Below are 20,135 nucleotides of genomic sequence, written 5' to 3'. Positions count from 1 at the left end.
GTGGCAACCTGTGAATCTCTGGTCAACTCCATGCCCAAGAGAGTAAAGGCAGTTCTGGATAATAGTGGTGCCCACACAAAATATTGACAGTTGACATGTTGTATTGACAACTTTCCCTAAGGGGTGTACTCACGTTTGTTGCCAGGGGTTTAGATATTAATGGCTATATTTTGAGTTATTTTGAGGGTAAAATAAATTAACTGTTACATAAACTGCACACAGACTACTTTTCATTGTGTCAAAGTGTTGTCCCATGAAAAGATATACTTAAATATCTGCAGAAATGCGAGGGGTGTACTCACTTTTGTGATGCACTGTAGTTTCATCTGAAAATTCAATGTGCAATGGCCTGAAATGTATACACATGGGACAACAAACAAGACTTCACTTCCTTCCAGTAGCCACAACACCACCTACATTCACTCATATAGCCATGAATGACGTTCAGTACAGACGCAACAGTCACGTTGTCTGCATTTTAATGAACGTGGCGAGTCCACGTGTCGCTATTTTAGCTCAAATTAAACTAATCTAAACCCAGGTGAGGTCAACAGACAGGTTAGCGGTTTTGGCGCATGCGTGGAAGCAAATCCTTCATGGGGATACGCCGCCAGCGAGCTAAAGTAGGGCGAATATGGGTCGCAAAATACACAATTAAAACAAATACAAACACAACTAAAGCAAGTGCATATTTAAGAAGGACAAAGTTAACCGAACGAGGCTTCCCGCTCGCTTTTTACGACGAATGTCTGACTTGGACGTAACGTAAGCACGACAAGCCATGACACAATGCGCACCAGACGAACCGAAAGAGCGCCGAAACGTAGGACGTGCAGCGAAAAAAAGCGCGTTAAAAGAAAAACCTAGCCTTGAAGGCATAGTTTGTTCTGTTCCTTTTTTTTTTTATACAAAATAATTACCTCGTCTAATTTTGCTGGGGATGAGTTTCTACTCGTTGCTCGCTGCCACATCCAGCACCTTGAGTGCCCACGTTATTTTGCCAACAGTTAGCTGAAGCTCACTTCCTGCCAAAAAGTGAGCCACACTCGGGGGATTTAAAGAGGAAGTAACTCGAGCTTTGCGTGAGCCTCATCGAAGATCGTATTTAAATGACCACACGATTTACACTCTGTGATACCATTTTACGTATATGGTTGTTGTTTTCACAGATTTTTTTCGCATTTTCACTGAAGCTAAAGTAGACGTTTAAAGCATTATAAAGGTAGTACCGACAATTTCCAACAGATGACGCTAAACTACAGTACATTAATTTAAACAGAAATACTTAAACTACAATAATTGTGTTTTAAAAAATTACACTGGGGAGCAATTTGGGAGGGACCTGTTAGCTTTGATCTTTATGTTAACAAAAAGTAAAATTGGCACGCTGACTCCATAAAAATCTGCCAGTATTTCAAGTTTTTTTTTCTCCACAGCTCGCCTAATTACTATGTTGTGACGACTGGCACACAATTAGAATAACAGTAGCCATTTACTTTGTAAAAGTATCACAGTGTTAAATAAATATTGCAGTAATGTCTATTTTCGTTGTCAATATTTTTTCTAAGACAAGCACATATATGATAAGTAAATATTTTTCTTATTTTTGATGAAAACAGGGATCCTTAACTGTCAACGGTTTTTGATTTTGCTCCTAAAATTGAATTAAAAACAACTGTCAGACCTAACACATCAAAACGTTCCACATATGTCATATTTGTCCTGACTACTGTATCTATCATCAACCCTTTTTGGGGCTAATTATGATTTTTAGTCAATAAAAAAACAAAGACCTGACATCCACAATTGTGTACACCATGTTTTGTGAGCCATTTTATTAACATTTGGTGCACAAGTGTGGCCCTCATCACTCAAAATGCAATGTCTACATACAGTATGTAGACACCAGGTCTTGATTTTTATCTTCTTCTTTTGCTTTCGGCTTTTCACTTTAATAAATTAATAAAATTTTAATGTGAGGGCTAGCAGTGATCATTTGCTGCCATCCTCTCCCAGCCAAATTTGATTGGGCGTCTACTCCTGGGCCCCGTCAATGGCAGGCAATGAGTTCAATGAGTGCCCTATTAAAGGTTAAGTGTCTTTATTTTACACATAAGCGGATTTTAAGGGGGAGTCCAGGGCCCACCTGGTGGCCCAAAAGTGTCATTGCATGTAAATGACATATATATATATATATATATATATATATATATATATATATATATAGCAGAAAACACAGACGAGACTGAAAAAGCAGTTTCTGCTCTTGCACTCCTCTTTAAAAGAAACTGCTGTATTTTAATCCAAAACAACTGTTGTGTTTGATAGAACAATATGCCTATATGCTGCCATAGCAGATTCATGGTGCATGAAGCCACCAAACTATTTTTAATTTGCCCTTTTCACCCTGCAACCCCCGTTTACAGACATCGCGCAACCGTTTTTGTTTCAACCCAGCCATGAAAACAAGGTAAGTAATTATATTTATTCTTCAAAATGTCTGTCATTTTTAGCTTAGAATCATTAATTGATGTCTAATATTTTGTTTAAAAAAGAAAAACGACTTTTAAAAAATTATTCACTCGCATATTTTACATTTTTGAACAAATTACATCACAATGAAAAAAATGGCGTCTGTAAAAAAGTCACGGATATGTACCTCATAACTATCGCTTAATTGTATTTTTTTTGTTGCTGACGCATTTTCCCCGATATGTTAGATGACAAATAATCAATCCAAACAAAGAAAAATTGAAAAAAAAAGTTTAAAAGGGTTAATATATGACAAAGAAAATTTTGACCACTCCTTGATGTCTGATTTCTGCATCCCGACCCTTGTTATATTACCATGTTTCACCCATAAAATCCCCCAAACATCCAGCTGCACTCAGTGATACATGCGACATGGGAGTTTTGGGATCGAAACAAGGTAAGTACGCGATAATATCTCGTGAAAGTCGTGGCGTCTGTAATTCTGCTCTGGCGTGCTCTCACCTCCAGATAGGGTTTTGCTGTCTAAAAAACTTTTTTTTTTTTTTAATGCCCTCATGTCCGAATTTTTTCTTCCCCCGGAAAATGGAGATTTTAAGCTTTCCAATGATGTATCACACATGCATATCGGACAATTTTGAAATTTGGCCAAATTGGGGGTCTCAGAGTGAAACTTCAAGTCACCTGCGTGTTTCCCACCACATATAAAAGTTGTCAAGCAATAAAACTGCAACAAAAATGAATGAAATGAACAAAAAAAAAACATTTTTTTATAATGGGTCGAAATAATTTTTACTATTTATGATTGGAAATTTTTTTTTTGATTGAAGCAACTTTTGGGGGGATTGAATAATAGACACAAATGTCCTAATCATAATATGACCCGAACACCAAGAGGATCGCATCAAAGAAAACTTTTTCAATGAAAAATTAAGTGTTAAAAGGCAAATTTTTCAATCTCAAATATTTTTCACATTCAAAAACTTTTTTCTATGATTGAAAATTTTCTTTTTTTTTTTTTTTTATTGTAGTGATTTTTCTTTTTGAAAATCTATATTTTTTGAAGCAACTTATTTTTGATTTGATAATAGAGAAAAATGCCCTTGCCAAGATGTGACAAATCAACATCACTTCAATCAAAAAGTTGCTTCAATAAAAAAAAAAAAAAAAACTTGACTTCAATCAAAAAAAAAAACCAATAATCAAAGAAAAATAGCATTCACGTGCATTTTTTTTAGATTCAAATTTATTCTTGCATTCAAATACATTTTTTTTTATTGAAGCGACTTTTTTTATTTGAAAATATATATTTTAATTGAAGCAACTTTTTTTTTTTTATTGAAGCAACTTTTTTTTTGATTGAATAATAAAGACACAAATCTACCTCCATATGGCTCCGCCCAGGGGATACAATTTTTGACTGGGGTAAGTACATTGGCACGACACCGCCGGGCGTACCAAATTCAATGGATGACGATCTTGGCGAAAAGTATTGCCTAAGCAGCCTGATTTAGAATTCCCCTCAAGAATGATGGGAAACAAAAAACGCTAATTGTCAACTTATTATTATAAATATTCTTGTAAGTTAATTTTATTGCTGACAGTGCGTTTTGGGGTCATCAACATGTTGTGCCCCCCCTCCCGCCCCAAAAGTCAAACTCCGCCTATGGTGCAATTACCTGACAATAAAGATGCATCTGTATTAATATAATTCTGTGCCGTTTTTTCAACGTGTCATCTCAGAAGGGTCACACAAAGGTTACAGTGTGACGACACATGATTTAGTGGCATGACATCAGGTGACCAATATGATTATATAAGATGTAGAAGTTCAACATAATAACATGTTTGTCATTAGGATCAGTGGTTGTCCATTCGTGTCAGTCATGCTTCTCTGTCAAAGTAGGTGGACGGAAGGTTTGATGCGGGAGGGCACTGGGCAATGATCTCATTGTTGAGAGCCAAACAAGTTCCCAGGAGACAACACCGGAGCCCTTGAGGTTGTAATCACGGGGAGATGACATCGACGCCGGCCACTTTTGTTTACACACAAGGCCGTCTCTAGGGTGGGGGGTAATGGAAATGGCTGAGGCATGTGTCTCCGGGCAGTTCTCACATGCAGTAGCCAACAGGGCTTAAGTTTCCTTTCCTCTCGCTTTAAGCACTTTAACCTTGTATGGCCTTAATAGGGCAGGTGACTATTTTTGGTAATTTACCAAACTTTAATATTAATTATCATTATACATTTATGTTACTATTTTTACTATTGATTTTTACAGAATTTTGTATTTATATTAATATACAGTGCTGGCCAAAAGTATTGGCACCCTGCAGTTCTGACAGATAATGCTCAATTTCTCCCAGAAAATGATTGCAATTATAAATGCTTTGGTAGTAATATCTTCATTTATTTTGCTTGCAATGAAAAAACAAAAAAGAGAATGAAAAAAAAAAATCATGATCATTTTACGCAAAACTCCAAAAATGGGCCGGACAAAAGTATTAGCACCCTTTGAAAAATCATTTGATGCTTCTCTAATTTGTGTAATTAACAGCACCCGTTACTTGCCTGTGCCACATAGCAGGTGGTGGCAATAACTAAATCATACTTGCAGCCAGTTAACCCTTAGATGCACAAGTTACTGGACCGTACACTCTTCCATAAGTGGGTCAAAAATGACCCATATTAGAACCAATGTGTTTTTATGCCATTTTGGTGAAGAATAATTACTTGTATATTAATCAGTATGATATTTAGGGCCACACAAGAATGATTTCATTTCTTAATGATTCAATTAACATTTTTTGAAAAAAAAAACAACAACAACAACAAAAAAACAGAACACCAATAGACTTCCTTGTCTTTTATCATCAATGATGAAGAGCTCCCATGCATCTTTTTGGTAAAACAGCGGTGCTAAGCCCTTGTGGAGGCACTGACCAATTTCTGAGGATATTGTGGCTCTGTGTTCTGCCATGGGTGGGAGGTAATTCTCTCCAGTAAGAACCCTATTATCTCATTCTGTTGGCCATGATTTGGACACTTTGTTCTTCAGAGGACACATAAGTGGAATCTTATGAGTCACATTGATCCTGTTCAGTTGGATTTCCAGGTGGACAACTGCCACTGCCACCTGGACAATAGTCTGGGTCCTCATCATCAGAAATTTCGGACACTTGAGTCCAACCCCGTCACTGCCTCTCCATCATCCAACATCTGTAGGACCACTTCCGCTGTAAATCTGGCACAAATCCCATTTTTTCATGTTTTTCCGACTCGACCGAACGGGAAAAGTCGCATAAAATTGGACCATTTTCAAATTTGATCCAGGTAACTTTCGTATGTGGTTAAAATCCCATCCGGGCCGCATTTTTCCAGAATGTGGCTGCAGTCCAAACTGTCAAGTCCCTCAAAAATGGAATTCATGCTGCAATTAACATCAGCAAAGAGGGAGAGAGACAGCGTGATATGGTAGCGGTGCAGCTGTGCATTAGCGTTAGCGCCTAGCTTGAACACGGCTTTTGGGGAAGGAGCGGGCTTGACAACCGTGATAAAAAAATAAAATGGGTTCAGAATAAGCCTGACAATGCTCGGTTTTCTCTCTGGTCCAATGCTCCTGCGCATGCGGGCCAGTTTGCTCAGCGCATCTTGGACTGCAAATTAGAGCGCATGTGTGATACTTGAACAGGCTCAATGGACAAAGGCAGTCTGAACGGGTACGCCCAAAAAAACAGATATGACAAAAAATCGGAATTGTGCATTAGGACCTACGGTATGAACCTATCCTTAGTTAGCTAGCTAGTTATGAAGTAGGTTAATTTGTTGATAAATAATAAGAGTCATAAAAGACACACACACAAAATACACAAAATGTAATATGGACATAATACTTACAGTACACGTATCAGCTCTTGCTGTGTAAAATAATCTTCTTAAGGGATGGCACTTTTTACATACCTAGTCTGTGTGGTCCACGGTAAATTTATTCCTGACAGCCAAAGTTGATAAGAATGAAAGATTCCAATTGGATTCCATAGGAAATGCATGTGGGTCATTTTTGACCCACTTGTGGAAGCTTAGGGTAGTAATACAAAAATGACAATTTCTTCAAATGAATAAAAAGTTCATCAAAAAATTTGAATGGCATTATATCAAGAACATGTTTTTTGAGGAATACCTGAAATATGAATTGATAACAATTTTTCATTCTGAAGATATTTCAAGAAAACAACCTCACCGGGTCATTTTTGACCCACTTATGCATCTAAGGGTTAAAATGGATTAAAGTTGACTCAACCTCTGTCCAGTGTCCTTGTTGTACCACATTGAACATGGTGAAAAGAAAGAAGCCCAAAGAACTGTCTGAGGATTTCAGGAGCAAAATTGTGAGGAAGCATGGTCAATCTCAAGGCTACAAATCCAGCTCCAAAGACATGAATGTTCCAGTGTCTACCGTGCGCAGTGTCATCAATAATTGTAAAGCTCATGGCACTGTGGCTAACCTCCTTAGATGTGGACAGAAAAGAAAAATTGACAGGAGATTTCAACGTAACATTGTGTGGATGGTGGATAAAGAACCTCCACTAACATCCAAACAAGTTCAAGCTGTCCTGCAGTCCGAGGGTACATCGGCGTCTGAATGAAAAGGGACTCTATGGTAGGATACCCAGGAAGACCCCACTTCTTATCCAGAGACATAAAAAAAGCCAGGCTGGAGTTTGTCAAAACTTACCTGAGAAAGCCAAAAAGGTTTTTGAAGAATGCTCTCTGGTCAGATGAGACAAAAGTAGAGCATTTTGGGAAAAGGCATCCACATACAGTTTACAGGAAAAAAACAAGGCCTTCAAAGAAAAGAACACGGTCCCCACAGTCAAACATGGCGGAGGTTCCCTGATGTTTTGGGGTTGCTTGGCTGCCTCTAGCACTGGACTCTTTGACCGTGTGCATGGCATTATGAAATCTGAAGACTACCAACAAATTTTGCAGTATAATATAGGGCCCAGTGTGAGAAAGCTGGGTCTCCCTCAGAGGTCATGGGTCTTCCAGCAGAACAGTGACCCAAAACACACTTCAAAAAGCACTAGAAAATGGTTTGAGAGAAAACACTGGAGACTTCTAAAGTGGCCAGCAATGAGTCCAGACCTAAATCCCATAAAACACATGTGGAGAGATCTGGAAATGGCACTTTGGAGAAGGCACCCTTCAAATCTCAGAGACTTGGAGCAGTTGGCCAAAGAGGAATGGTCCAAAATTCCAGCAGATAATTGTAACAAATTAATTGGTGGATAGCAGAAGTGGTTGTTTGCAGTTATTTTGTCTAAAGGCTGTGCTACCAAATATTAGGCTGAGGGTGCCAATACTTTTGTCCGGTCCATTTTTGGAGTTTTGTGTAAAATGATGATGATTTAATTTTTGAATTCTCTTTTGTGTTTTTCATTGCAAGGAAAATAAATGAAGATATTACTACCAAAGCATTTGTATTTGCAATCATTTTCTTGGAGAAGTTGAGCATTATCTGATAGAATTACAGGGGTGCCAATATTTTGGCCAGCACTGTACATGCTGTTAATATTGTGTCATTTTCTGGGTATTTCCTTTTGGTTTTGTTACATTTCCTATTCATTTTGGGGCAATTATGGGTCACTTCTTGTAGATTTTGGGTCACTTTCTGTTTATTTACAGTGTATCACAAAAGTGGGTACACCACTCGTATTTCTGCAGATATTTAAGTATATCTTTTCATGGGACAACACTGACAAAATGAGACTTTGACGCAAAAGTAGTCAGTGTGCAGACTCATTAGTGTTACGAGGTCCAGGTGTGCATAGGAAGCAGGTGTGTTCTAATTTGTAGTGCAGCTCTCACACACTCACACTCTCATACTGGTCACTGAAAGTTCCAACATGGCACCACATGGGAAAGAACTCTCTGAGATCTTAAAAGACGTATTGTTTCGCTACATGAAGATGGCCAAGGGTGCAAGAAGATTGCCAACACCCTGAAACTGAGCTGCAGCTCAGTGGAAGACTCTTCTGAAGACGGTACACAAGAAAGCCTGCAAACAGTTTGCTGAAGACATGTCAACAAAGCACATTGATTACTAGAACCATGTCCTATGGTCTGATGAGACGAAGATTAATTTGTTTGGTTCTGATGGTCTCAAGCATGTGTGGCGGCGACCAGGTGAGGAGTACAAAGATAAGTGTGTCATGCCTACAGTCAAGCATGGTGGTGGGAATGCCATTGTCTGAGGCTGCATGAGTGCGCAGGTGTTGGAGAGTTACATTCCATTGAGGGAAACATGACCTCCAACATGTATTGTGAAATACTGCAGCAGAGAATGATCCCCTCCTTCCAGAAACGGGGTCGCAGGGCAGTGTTCCAGCATGAGAATGACCCTAAACACACCTCCAAGATGACCACTGCTTTACTGAAGAGGCTGAGGGTAAATGGGTGATGGACTGGCCAAGTATGTCTCCAGACTTGAACCCAATAGAACATCTTTGGGGGCTCCTCAAGCAGAAGGTGGAGGTGCGCAAAGTCTTAAATATCCGGCAGCTCCGCAACGTCGTCATGGAGGATGGAAGAGCATTCCAGTGGCAACCTGTGAAGCTCTGGTCAACTCCAAGGCCAGGAGTGTAAAGGCAGTTCTGGATAATAGTGGTGGCCACACAAAATATTGACAGTTGACATGTTGTTTGTTAATATTGACAACTTTCACTAAGGGGTGTACTCACTTATTTTGCAGGGGTTTATATACTAATGGCTATATTTTGAGTTATTTTGAGGGGAAAATAAATTAACTGTTAAATAGACCCTACCCACGTGACGTCACAACTCTGCTCTCCTGAATGGTACCGCCCAATTGTCCGTCAAAACATAGTGTTAACCTGTTACGGCTACGTACATTCCTCCTATTTACGGCGTGTTTTTCTGCTCCTTAACATTAATAATCAAAATGGTGAAGGCGTGTGTGGCTGTTGGTTGCACTAACAGAGAAGATGGAAGGAGAGACTTGAAGTTTTACCGTATTCCAAGGGATCCAAAGAGGAGAGCGAAATGGACGGCTGCAATTCGACGTGAAAACTGGGCACCAAAAAATCACCACAGACTATGTAGTAGTCATTTTATATCCGGTAAGATGCATTTAAGATATACTTAGAGGGTTTTGGGCTGACAAATAACCACAATTAAGATCATTGCTAGGCTAATCGCCGACAACATACACGTATGTATGTAGTGAGAGTGCTATCGCTAAACCATATAAACATTAAAAGCCTTAACTCCATTGACAAACGACATGAAATACATTAGACTTGACAGTGGATGTTAGCAATAACAAAAGATTTTGAAATGAAAATTTCGTAACTCACCTTTCCAAGCACAAGATAGATTCCTGCCGAATTTTCGTGGACGAGGACCTGTTTCACCCAACCAGCAACGAAGTATTTATAAGCCTCCAAGCTCTTAAAGTTTTTCAAACTTTCGTGAGAATAGGCTGATTTTGTGTGGACAATATAATTGTAAATATCAGCGTAGCAGATGTCAGGCAGACAGGGCGAGGACAGTGGGTCGAAAAACATCGATTTGGGCATCAAATATGGATCTGGCGACTGTATAGAACGAAGCTTTTCCACATAACGCCTTTTATGCAACACATCCAGTGAGTTTACGGCATCAGAAAGCACCGGGTCTTCCATGAAATGCATTTTAAATTCCTCGATCAATTGAAACCAATGCTAATACAGAGACAAAATGACGGACAAGTGGGCGGAACCATACAGCGAGCACGTGGTTTTGTAACGTCGGTGGGTAGGGTCTATAAGCTGCACACAGACTACTTTTCACTGTGTCAAAATGTCGTTTTGTCAGTGTTGTCCAGTGTTGGGAATAATGCCGTTACATAACGGCGTTATTTTTTTCAGTAACGGGGTAATCTAACTATTTTTTTCCGGCAATAGAACGCTGTTACCGTTACTGACGGTCAAAAGCGGTGCGTTACTTTGAATAAACTGAAGAAACTACCAGCCGTAGCGAGTCTACTCTGCTCTTTTGTCATCCAAGACTTTGGGTGCGTTCAGGTTCGAGAATACCGCATGTGTTTTGTTTTGTGCTTTTTCTTAGCAAAGATATACCACACAGGACGTGCTGGCACTCTGTTTCTTTAATAGCACATATAACTTCAACATTTACACAAACGTACGGCTCTCGGCAGGCCGTGTCTCTAACTCACTCCCGCATCATGTGAGCAAAACAATATTGGCGCCGTGTGCACTTTAGGGTGCCTCGGATAATTCCGTATCAGAATATTACAGCACGTACTTCTAATGACTCCAGGCCGTTTGTCCCTGCTCATTCAATTAGACAATGCTTTCCAAAGCTTGCTAACTTTTCTGTTTTTGCTACACCTGAATGCTAGCCTCGTTCCCATCCCCCATTGTCAGCCAGCAAGAATGCTGCTTCCATCTTGAGGATGGCAGACGCTTTGAGGGTGACGGGAGGAGTAGGGGGACGAGGCTACCTGAATGCACCACCTGGATAGATGCGATGGATGTGATTTGCTGAGGGTTAGAGTCATGTGTCATGGTAAGCCAATCAGAGTTGGTGTTTTCACACACAAACCAGAACAGCGCGTGCGTCAAACACACGCACGCAAAACAGATGCAGAGGGATATGATGGCAGAGCATTTAGAGGAAAATTTGTCCTTTACGAGGTGGAGATATAAACACTATTTTGAGTCAAAATACTTGAAGTACAGTAGGCTATGTCTACTTGACCAGTTGTCTCAGGTTGTGAGAGTGAGATTTAATTGATTAAACTCACTTTATATTGTTTACTGCTGATTGTTATTTTATTATATTGTTTACTGTTTATTTTTGTTGCACTTCAAGTGTAGTATAAATCTGTTGCTGGTGAGGTGCAATAAATATTACAAGGTTCTATGACACAACTGTCTGTTCTTCTCTATTCAACTGACATACAACAATTTCTTTTTAAAGTAACGGAAAGAATTACTTTAGTTACTTTTACTATAGAGTAATTCAGTTACTAACTCAGTTACTTTTTGGAAGAAGTAGTGAGTAACTATAACTAATTAAAGTAACGTGCCCAGCACTGGTGTTGTCCCATGAAAGGATATACAGTACTGTACTTAAACATCTGCAGAAATGCGAGGGGTGTACTCACTTTTGTGATACACTGTAGGTGTTTTCCTGGGTCTCTTTCTGTTCATTTCATGATTTAGGTTCAATTCCTGTTCATTTCGAGTAACTTCTTGTTGATTTTTGAACACTTCTGGGTCACTTTCTTTTGAATTTTGGCCAGTCCTACGATTTATCATGTCGACTGGCTACAAGCTAATCTGAGCTAATAACTCTTCCCACCTTTTAATGCTGTACACCAGGGGTCCCCAAACTTTTTCCTGTGAGGGCCACATAACTTTTCCCTTCTCTGATGAGGGGCCGGGGTCAGTTTACAACAGAAAAAGTGTGTCAAATGCAGGAGTGCCTAAATGTAAAAATGTATTGTTTTTCAGAAAGCCACAATCAAATAACCCTTTCTGGATTCTTCACGGAACAAAAGTAAATAATATAAAAATAATAATATCATGTAATAATCATAAATAATAACAATATTAATTAAATAGATAATAACCAAATAACCCTCTCTGAGTTCTTCACAGAAAAAGGCTAGGAAATAAATAACACTACTGAGAAAAAAAATAAAAATCAAAATGCTCTCTGGTATTGTTCAGGGGGCCGGACCAAACATGGAGGCGGGCCGTAGTTTGGGGACCACTGCCGAACACATTCAAACTCAATGATAGTACAGTGTATTATTTCTCTTATTCATATATTGCGCCAAATCGGTTATACTAGTATTTGATTTTGTTTGATTGATTGAAATGCTGGCAGAGGACAGTTGCCCAGGCATGTACCTGACAAGCTCAGCCCCCCCCCCACACAAACACTCAATTCAACCGCCAGAGGAGTTGGGGGTCTAGGGTGAAGGGGGGTTGTCTTTTCCAGCTGATTAGACAGCCTTCAATCCTGCATTAACCAACCCCCATCTTCCCTCTCTGTCCCGCAGCTGGGTAAGACAATGTGAGCAGGGTTAAAGGTCGCCACGGCAGGGGTGTCACAAGTCATTTGTGATGCTAACGCTATGTGGTGATGTCATTGTAAACACTACTACTACTACTCCAAGTGTTTTTTTTCTTGCCATGTGCCCCACGTGTGTGACACAACACTGGTTGCTTGGGCTGCTACAAACCATTATTTTGATGGTTTATTACAGGTAATCACTGATATATTTTGCAAGTAGACAATATTTTTTTAGTCTATAAGCAAAAAGTAGGTAGTGAGAAAAGTTGGACTATGAATGTCAATCCTTCATAGGGTACACGCTGAACTTGGCGTCCACATAAGTGGACATCACAGGCCATATTGTTGCCTGGGTGACACAAAATGTGACATCCACGCAAATGGACACCAGGTCTCAAGGTCTTTACGGGGGTAAGTTATTATGATTATTATTTTTTTAATTTAATGACCAAAAATAGTCACTTGCCCTATAAGGTTTATGTAACATTGTTTTCCAGAGCAAAAGCAGACGTTTGCAAATATCTCATTTGGATTCATGACAAATAATGCATTTTATTCATAGACAAAGATACAAAGATAAGCATATTCTTTAAGGCTTTATACTTAAAGACTACACGAATCCGAGAATATTTACTTTTTTTTTTTTCCTTATTGAAAACCTCCAAAAATAATATAATTTTCAAAAAGAATTTGTATTTGGATTGATTTTTATTTAAATCTAATAATAAATAAACATTTAAATTAAAAATATTCATTCTAATAATTGTACTAATAGTACATTTATAAATAAATGAGAAAACAGTAACCGTTTTCTTTTTTGTTTCACTTGATCAAACAAATAAAACAAAAAAATATATTTAAAAAATAATTTTACCTAAATAAAAAATCAGGATTCGGATACATTTTTAGGTCAGCAATATAGCTCAACATTTCAGCAACGAATATAGTATTTACCGATTAATTTTCTCATCCATTAAGTTCTGAAAGTGTTTTCCGCTGTTTATTTTACAACAAATTACAAAATTACTTCCTGTACTCAAAATATTCATTGCGAATGGTGCATGCACAGAAGCTCCTTCTAAAGGATCTACCCTAATAGCAGGTTTACATTGACAGATATTCCCTTTAAAAAAGGGTTAACACATCGTATTTTTTTTTAAAAAACTGGATAATTAGGAAATTTAGATTTTTAAACACATTTACACGTCCAGGTTATCCCCCAAAAATCAATAGCAAAGTGGTTATTGGCTACATGTCGATTTTTTCACTAGAAACAAATGTCATTTTTTGTAGTTATTCGGGTTTTGGAATTAGCTCCGCAACAGTCAACATGCAAAAGCTTAATAGGTTGAAGTCACGCTGTGTGTGAGTTTTCATTTGGTCACATGAAGTCTAACATGACTGCTGCAGTCCACAAGGAGCACATGATGGAAGCATAGAAATGAAATGTGGTTGGTCTTCATCATACAGAAGCCGAAAACCCCCAAAAGTTATGTTACATAAAACATTTGCTGTTGCAAAAGGTAGCATGTGATCTTACTGTATCACTCACCAGTTATTTAATAGTAATAAACTACTTTTTCATCGCACCAACGGGAAATCCACAAGTGAATTAAATCTCTGCCTAGTATTTATTTATTTATTTTTTTAGAATGAATTCCTGGCAACTCAAGAGTTATTTAATACTTGAAGCCCCCAAATTAAACCCTAAATGTGCAATTTTAGTCGATATACAGGGCACACGTTTGAGACCTTGGCGCCTAGGGAGTTAGTTGGATCCTCCCCAAAATTCTTGAGACTGTTCAGGGGTGCTAATACTTTTGACCACCAGCAGTGTATGGCATGTATGACGGGTATCTCAGACTGGACACGACTGCGTTGAAATATTACCCATTAGGCCTGGTGCCCCCTCCAGGGAACAGGAAACGAGCTTTTTTACAAGACGGCCTCCTCCTCTGTGGGCTTCTGCGGCGCGACACCGCGCCGATAACGTCAGCACTCGTACACGTCACATTGGACGTACACAGCGGTGCTACTAAACACTAAAAACAGCAAATATGGTGGAATGTTGACTTTAATTTACTGTTTTAATAATATTTTTAAATTAAATATGTTGAATATTTCCATTTTTGTGCCTTTTTGAACAAAAGAAAAATGCCATCGCTTCGAGTGGGCGGGCACATTTTTTTCCGGGCTGAGGAACTTTGGTGGGGTCAAAGTGCATCATTCGCTGTCGCCTTGTAAATCTGCACTGCCCCCTAGGGCCTGGCATGAATACTACATCGTTTTCATGCGGAATTGCCACATTGTTCGAGACGGGCCCATATGAATGCAAATTTGACATTTTTCGTATTCTCAGGGAGTCACCATGTAAACGGCCCCTAAGACATGTGTTCAGGTGTCTGATGAAAAATATTGATGGTTCGTTAAAGTAGATGGGTCCAAACAGGAAAGTGAAAATGACCATCGTCATTTTGTCTCACCATAAATTTCGAACAGCCGAAAAAAGGCAGACATAAAACATATCTGTGCCAAACTTCCTCGAGCTTGGTGAGAGTTGTACCCTGAAGGATCCTGTAGGGGTCATTTGCATCAACCCTACAGTACCAACTAGGGGCAACCAGTTTTGTTAATCTGACTTTAAAAAAGTACAGTAATTAGTTACAGTAACAAATTACTTTTTCGAAAAGGCAATTGAGTTAGTAACTCAGTTACCTCAACGTAAGAGTGATTACTTACTCGACAAAGTCACTGACGTTACTTTTCATGTTCTACACGTTACTATAAGATCCAGTCTTTCACATAAAATATTTTTATTTTACTGAATCAAGGGCATAAGTTTGGTCTCAATATTGGTAGGGACGATATAACAGCCTAAACTGCATGTACACTTTTTGCTCGGGGCAGGACATTAAAAAGACCAAACAGAATGGGTGAACGGGGGTCAGGGATACATTTCTCACCAATATGAACCTAATCTGCCTGGTCCCGGTGCCAAAGACCCCACACCCGAAGGAGCTCAACAACTTTAGACCAGTGGTGCTGACGTCTCATCTCATGAAGACCCTGGAGAGACTGGTCCTTGTCCACCTGCGCCCCTTGGTGAGCTCCTCAATGGACCCACTCCAGTTCGCATACCAGCCTGGTATTAGTGTGGATGATGCCATCATCTACCTACTCCACACTTCACTCTCCCACCTGGAGAAGGCGGGGAGCACTGTGAGGATCATGTTCTTTGATTTCTCAAGCGCTTTCAACACCATCCAGCCTACCCTATTGGGAGACAAGCTGGACCGGGCGGGAGTGGCCCAACACCTCACCACATGGATCCAGGACTACCTCACAAACCAGCCACAGTACGTGAGAACACGGGACTGTCTGTCTGACGTGCTTCTTTGCAGCACTGGGGCACCGCAGGGGACTGTCTTGGCTCCCTTTCTGTTCACCCTCTACACTTCGGACTACAAATACAACACTTCCAACTGTCACCTGCAGAAGTTCTCCGATGACTCTGCGATCGTCGGCCTCATCTCAGACGGTGATGATCGGGAGTACAGAGAACTTACTCAGGGTTTTGTGGACTGGTGCCAGCAGAACCGCCTCCAGATCAACGCGGAGAAATCCAAGGAGCTGTTGGAGGATTTCGGCAGGCGCCGGCACTCTCCACCTGCACCAGTGAATATCCAGGGAACGGATGTTGAGAGAGTCTCAACTTACAAATACCTGGGTGTTCATCTGAACAATAAACTGGTCTGGAGTGACAACATCGACGCTCTCTATAGGAAGGGTCAAAGCAGACTCTTCCTACTTAGGAGGCTGAGGTCTTTTGGCGTTCAGGGGGCACTCCTCAGGAACTTTTATGACTCGGTGGTTGCATCGGTCATATTCCAGGGAGTGGTCTCCTGGGCAGGCGGCATCTTGGCCCGGGACAAAAAGAGGCTGGACAAATTGGTGAGGATGGCCGGCTCTGTTCTGGACTGCTCCCTGGACTCGATTGACTCAGTGGGGGACAGGAGGATGATGGCAAAGCTGTCATCAATGCTGCACAACCCGTCCCACCCCCTCCGGGGCACCGTTACAGCACTCCACAGCTCCTTTAGTAATAGACTTATACACCCTCGCTGTGCAAAGGAGAGATTCCGCCGCTCCTTCCTGCCTGCCGCTATCAGGCTGTTTAATAAGAACACTAGATAGTCTCTCCTAACTGCCGGTCATTGGTGCAATTGTGCCGTTCAGCACTTTTGATTATACTGTGCAATATCTAACATTCCACTACTGTATTTTTTATTGCTTCCAATTCTGTACTTTATATCATGCACTGCTGCACTGCCAACTATTTTTTTCCCTCTGTACAATGTACAGACTATTTAATGTGTTTTCGAATGTTGACTGCTAATGTTATACATTAACGGCCACATCATGCTGTCCTCTGAGCTACCTATATCTTTGCTGCTGTAACACAGAGAATTTCCCCATGGTGGGATCAATAAAGGTCTTCTTATCTTATCTTATCTTATCTTATCTTATCTTATCTTATCTTATCTTATCTTATCTTATCTTATCTTATCTTATCTTATCTTATCTTATCTTATCTTATCTTATCTTATCTTATCTTATCTTATCTTATCATTTGATAGGCTAAACGATTAATGCAAAATGAATCTGCATTGACTCATACAAACGTTCACACTACAAATTTATAATGTCTTTATCTGATCATTTTTCTCATATCTAGTCGAACAATTTTCTCCATCTTGTTTTGAGTGTTCAAGGCTAGTTAACAGATTAATGTGTCAGATTCTCCCACTTACTTTAAGTAAATATTACTACAGTATTTGGTCTCATGAAGGTCGTACATCTAAAAGTTGGTCATTTTTCAACTAGATCAAGAAAAAAAAATGCTTTCAAATAATGTTTTGAACAATATCTAGTCTTGAATTGAGAACATTTCTGACAAACAAGTATTTTTTATTTCAAATATCCAAACTTGTTGCGTATAATAAGTCTGTTCATCTTATTTTCAGCGAAGCATTTTTCTTATTTCAAGAAATCAAAGTGGGTAAAATTTACTTGAAGCACCAGAAGATAATTTCACTTATTTCGCCTTTACAAGACGGCCTCCTTCTCCGTGGGAAAAAAAATCAATTGACTTCACGCCTGGGCCTGCATTAGGGCAGCCTTAAGACATGTGTTCAGGTGTCTGATGAAATATATTGATGGGTCGATGAAGTAAATGGGTCCAAACAGGAAAGTGAAAATGAGCGTTGCCATTTTGTCTCACCACAAATTTTGAGCAGTTGTAAAATGGCAGGAAATCAAATATTTTGAATTGAGCGTGAAATTTAAAGGGGAACATTGAAGTAAGGTTGGCCAACCATGTTTTTGAATAATATCAATGGCTAAACAATTATAAGCATATTTTCATTATTTTTTTTTAACACAACCCTTCCAGATTCTTTGTTTAACTCATAGCAACGCCCTTGACAACGAAAATGCTTTTCTTCGGCAATCTTTGGAAATCACGTCACACCGGGAAGTGCGAGGGAAGTCCGCCATAGAACAGTATTGTTTGTTGCATTGCTTCTCGGTAAGATGCCATGGCGGTGTGTGGCGATGTTTTGTTCTCACTCAAACGAAAAGCTGTATGAGTGGCCAAAGGATAGCAGGGCACGTAAATGGACGAAGCGAATGAATTTCATGCCATCATCGAGTAGTGTTCTCTGCTGCAAACACTTGGAAGATGCCTGCTTCCTTAACCGGTCTGCTTATGATCAAGGATTTGCCAAAAAGTAAGTGTGATTTTTGGATAGATGACTGATGACTTTGTCAAAGCAGAGCTGCCAACTGTTGTGGAACGAACAGTATAAGCTAGCGACGTTAGCCGAGGCTATCCCCGATCATAGCTGTTGTTGCGTTCGCTAGGTTAAGCGTGTTTAAATTGTCCGTCATCTACGATCTTGTCCGAAAGGGTTAATCCACTGTCAATCGGGAAAGGGGTGTGGATGTGCACTTAAGCGGGTCGGCGTCGCGGTAATTCACGGTCACGTTGCAGTAAGAGACACACACCGCCGGTGAGTTTATTTATTTTTTATTTATCTGTATTTGTATTATGTATTTCCACCTTCATGCTTCATGCATTGCATTACATTTATACGGTTCGCCATTTCTTTCACGGTGATCGCTTTGAAGCCTTCTAGTTTGTGCTTCGCCGCTTCGCGGGAGCCGCTGACAGGTGACAAGTGTTGCTTTTAATGTCTGGCAGCGAATTAGTGAGCGCCCAGGCCACGAAGTGAATCATGGGAAATGTAGTCTCGGGACAACACTGAAGTGGTGCTTTGTAATCTGTTCGCTTGTGTGAAAAAACTACATTTCCGCACGCCATTAGATGCCACTTTGTTTTCTTATTGTTGCCACAATAAAGTGGAGAAAGCCATTGGCGACTGTGATATAGACCCTACCCACGTGACGTCACAACTCCTTCCTCCTGACAGGTGCCGCCCAATTGTCCGTCAACACATCATGTTTACCTGTTACGGCTACGTACATTCCTCCTATTTACGACGTGTTTTTCTGCTCGTTAACATTAATAATCAAAATGGTGAAGGCGTGTGTGGCGGTCGGTTGCAATAACAGAGAAGATAGACGGAGAAGACGGAGAGACTTGAAGTTCTACCGGATTCCGAGAGACCCGGAGAGAAGAGAGCGAGATGGGCTGCTGCAATTCGACGAGAAAACTGGGCTCCAAACGATTACCACAGATTATGTAGTAGTCATTTTATATCTGGTAAGATGCATTTAATATATATTTAGAGGGTTTTGGGCTGACAACCACAATTAAGATCATTGCTAGGCTAATCGCCGACAACATACGCGTATGTATGTAGTGAGAGTGCTATCGCTAAACCATATAAACATTAAAAGCCCTAACTCCATTGACAAACGACATGAAATACATTAGACTTGACAGTGGATGTTAGCAATAACAAAAGATTTTGAATTGAAAATTTCGTAACTCACCTTTCCAAGCACAAGATAGATTCCTGCCGAATTTTCGTGGACGAGGACCTGTTTCACCCAACCAGCAACGAAGTATTTATAAGCCTCCAAGCTCTTAAAGTTTTTCAAACTTTCGTGAGAATAGGCTGATTTTGTGTGGACAAGATAGTTGTACATATCAGGGTAGCTAGCAGATGTCAGGCAAATACGGCGGAGACAGCGGGTCGAAAAACATCGATTTAGGCATCAAATATGGATCTGGCGAATGGATAAACTGAAGCTTTTCCACATAACGCCTTTTATGCAACGCATCAAGTGAGTTTACGGCATCCGAAAGCACCAGGTCTTCCATGAAATGCATTATAAATTGCTCGATCAATTGAGACCATTGATAATACAGACACAAAATGACGGACAAGGGAGCGGAACCATACAGCGAGCACGTGATTTTGTGACGTCGGTGGGTAGGGTCTATAGTGGATTTTATTTAGTTGTAATACGGGAGTTCACCAGAAGAGTGTACACATGCCATTTAGATGTGTTA

The 20,135-nt window shown here is 40.0% G+C and overlaps 1 protein-coding gene across 7 annotated transcripts in view; it reads right to left on the bottom strand.

The window, feature by feature from the left end:
- LOC130917580 (coiled-coil domain-containing protein 9-like) overlaps positions 1–1,061 on the bottom strand; it is a 61,074-nt gene extending 60,013 nt beyond the window's left edge. For 3 of the 7 annotated variants that reach the window (XM_057839153.1, XM_057839158.1, XM_057839159.1), the window contains exon 1: positions 303–867. The gene's annotated coding sequence lies outside the window, so the exon portion shown is untranslated. Of the gene's footprint in view, positions 1–302; positions 870–920 lie in introns of those variants that run through there. The other 4 variants (XM_057839155.1, XM_057839154.1, XM_057839157.1 and 1 more) reach the window with 4 other exon arrangements.
- Between the last annotated feature and the right edge of the window lie 19,074 nt (positions 1,062–20,135).

Source organism: Corythoichthys intestinalis, chromosome 6 (genome assembly GCF_030265065.1).
Source record: "Corythoichthys intestinalis isolate RoL2023-P3 chromosome 6, ASM3026506v1, whole genome shotgun sequence".
Classification (NCBI taxonomy): Eukaryota; Metazoa; Chordata; class Actinopteri; order Syngnathiformes; family Syngnathidae; genus Corythoichthys; species Corythoichthys intestinalis.
Note: the sequence above shows the minus strand (reverse complement) of the source record. Positions and strands in the feature narration are given on the sequence as shown.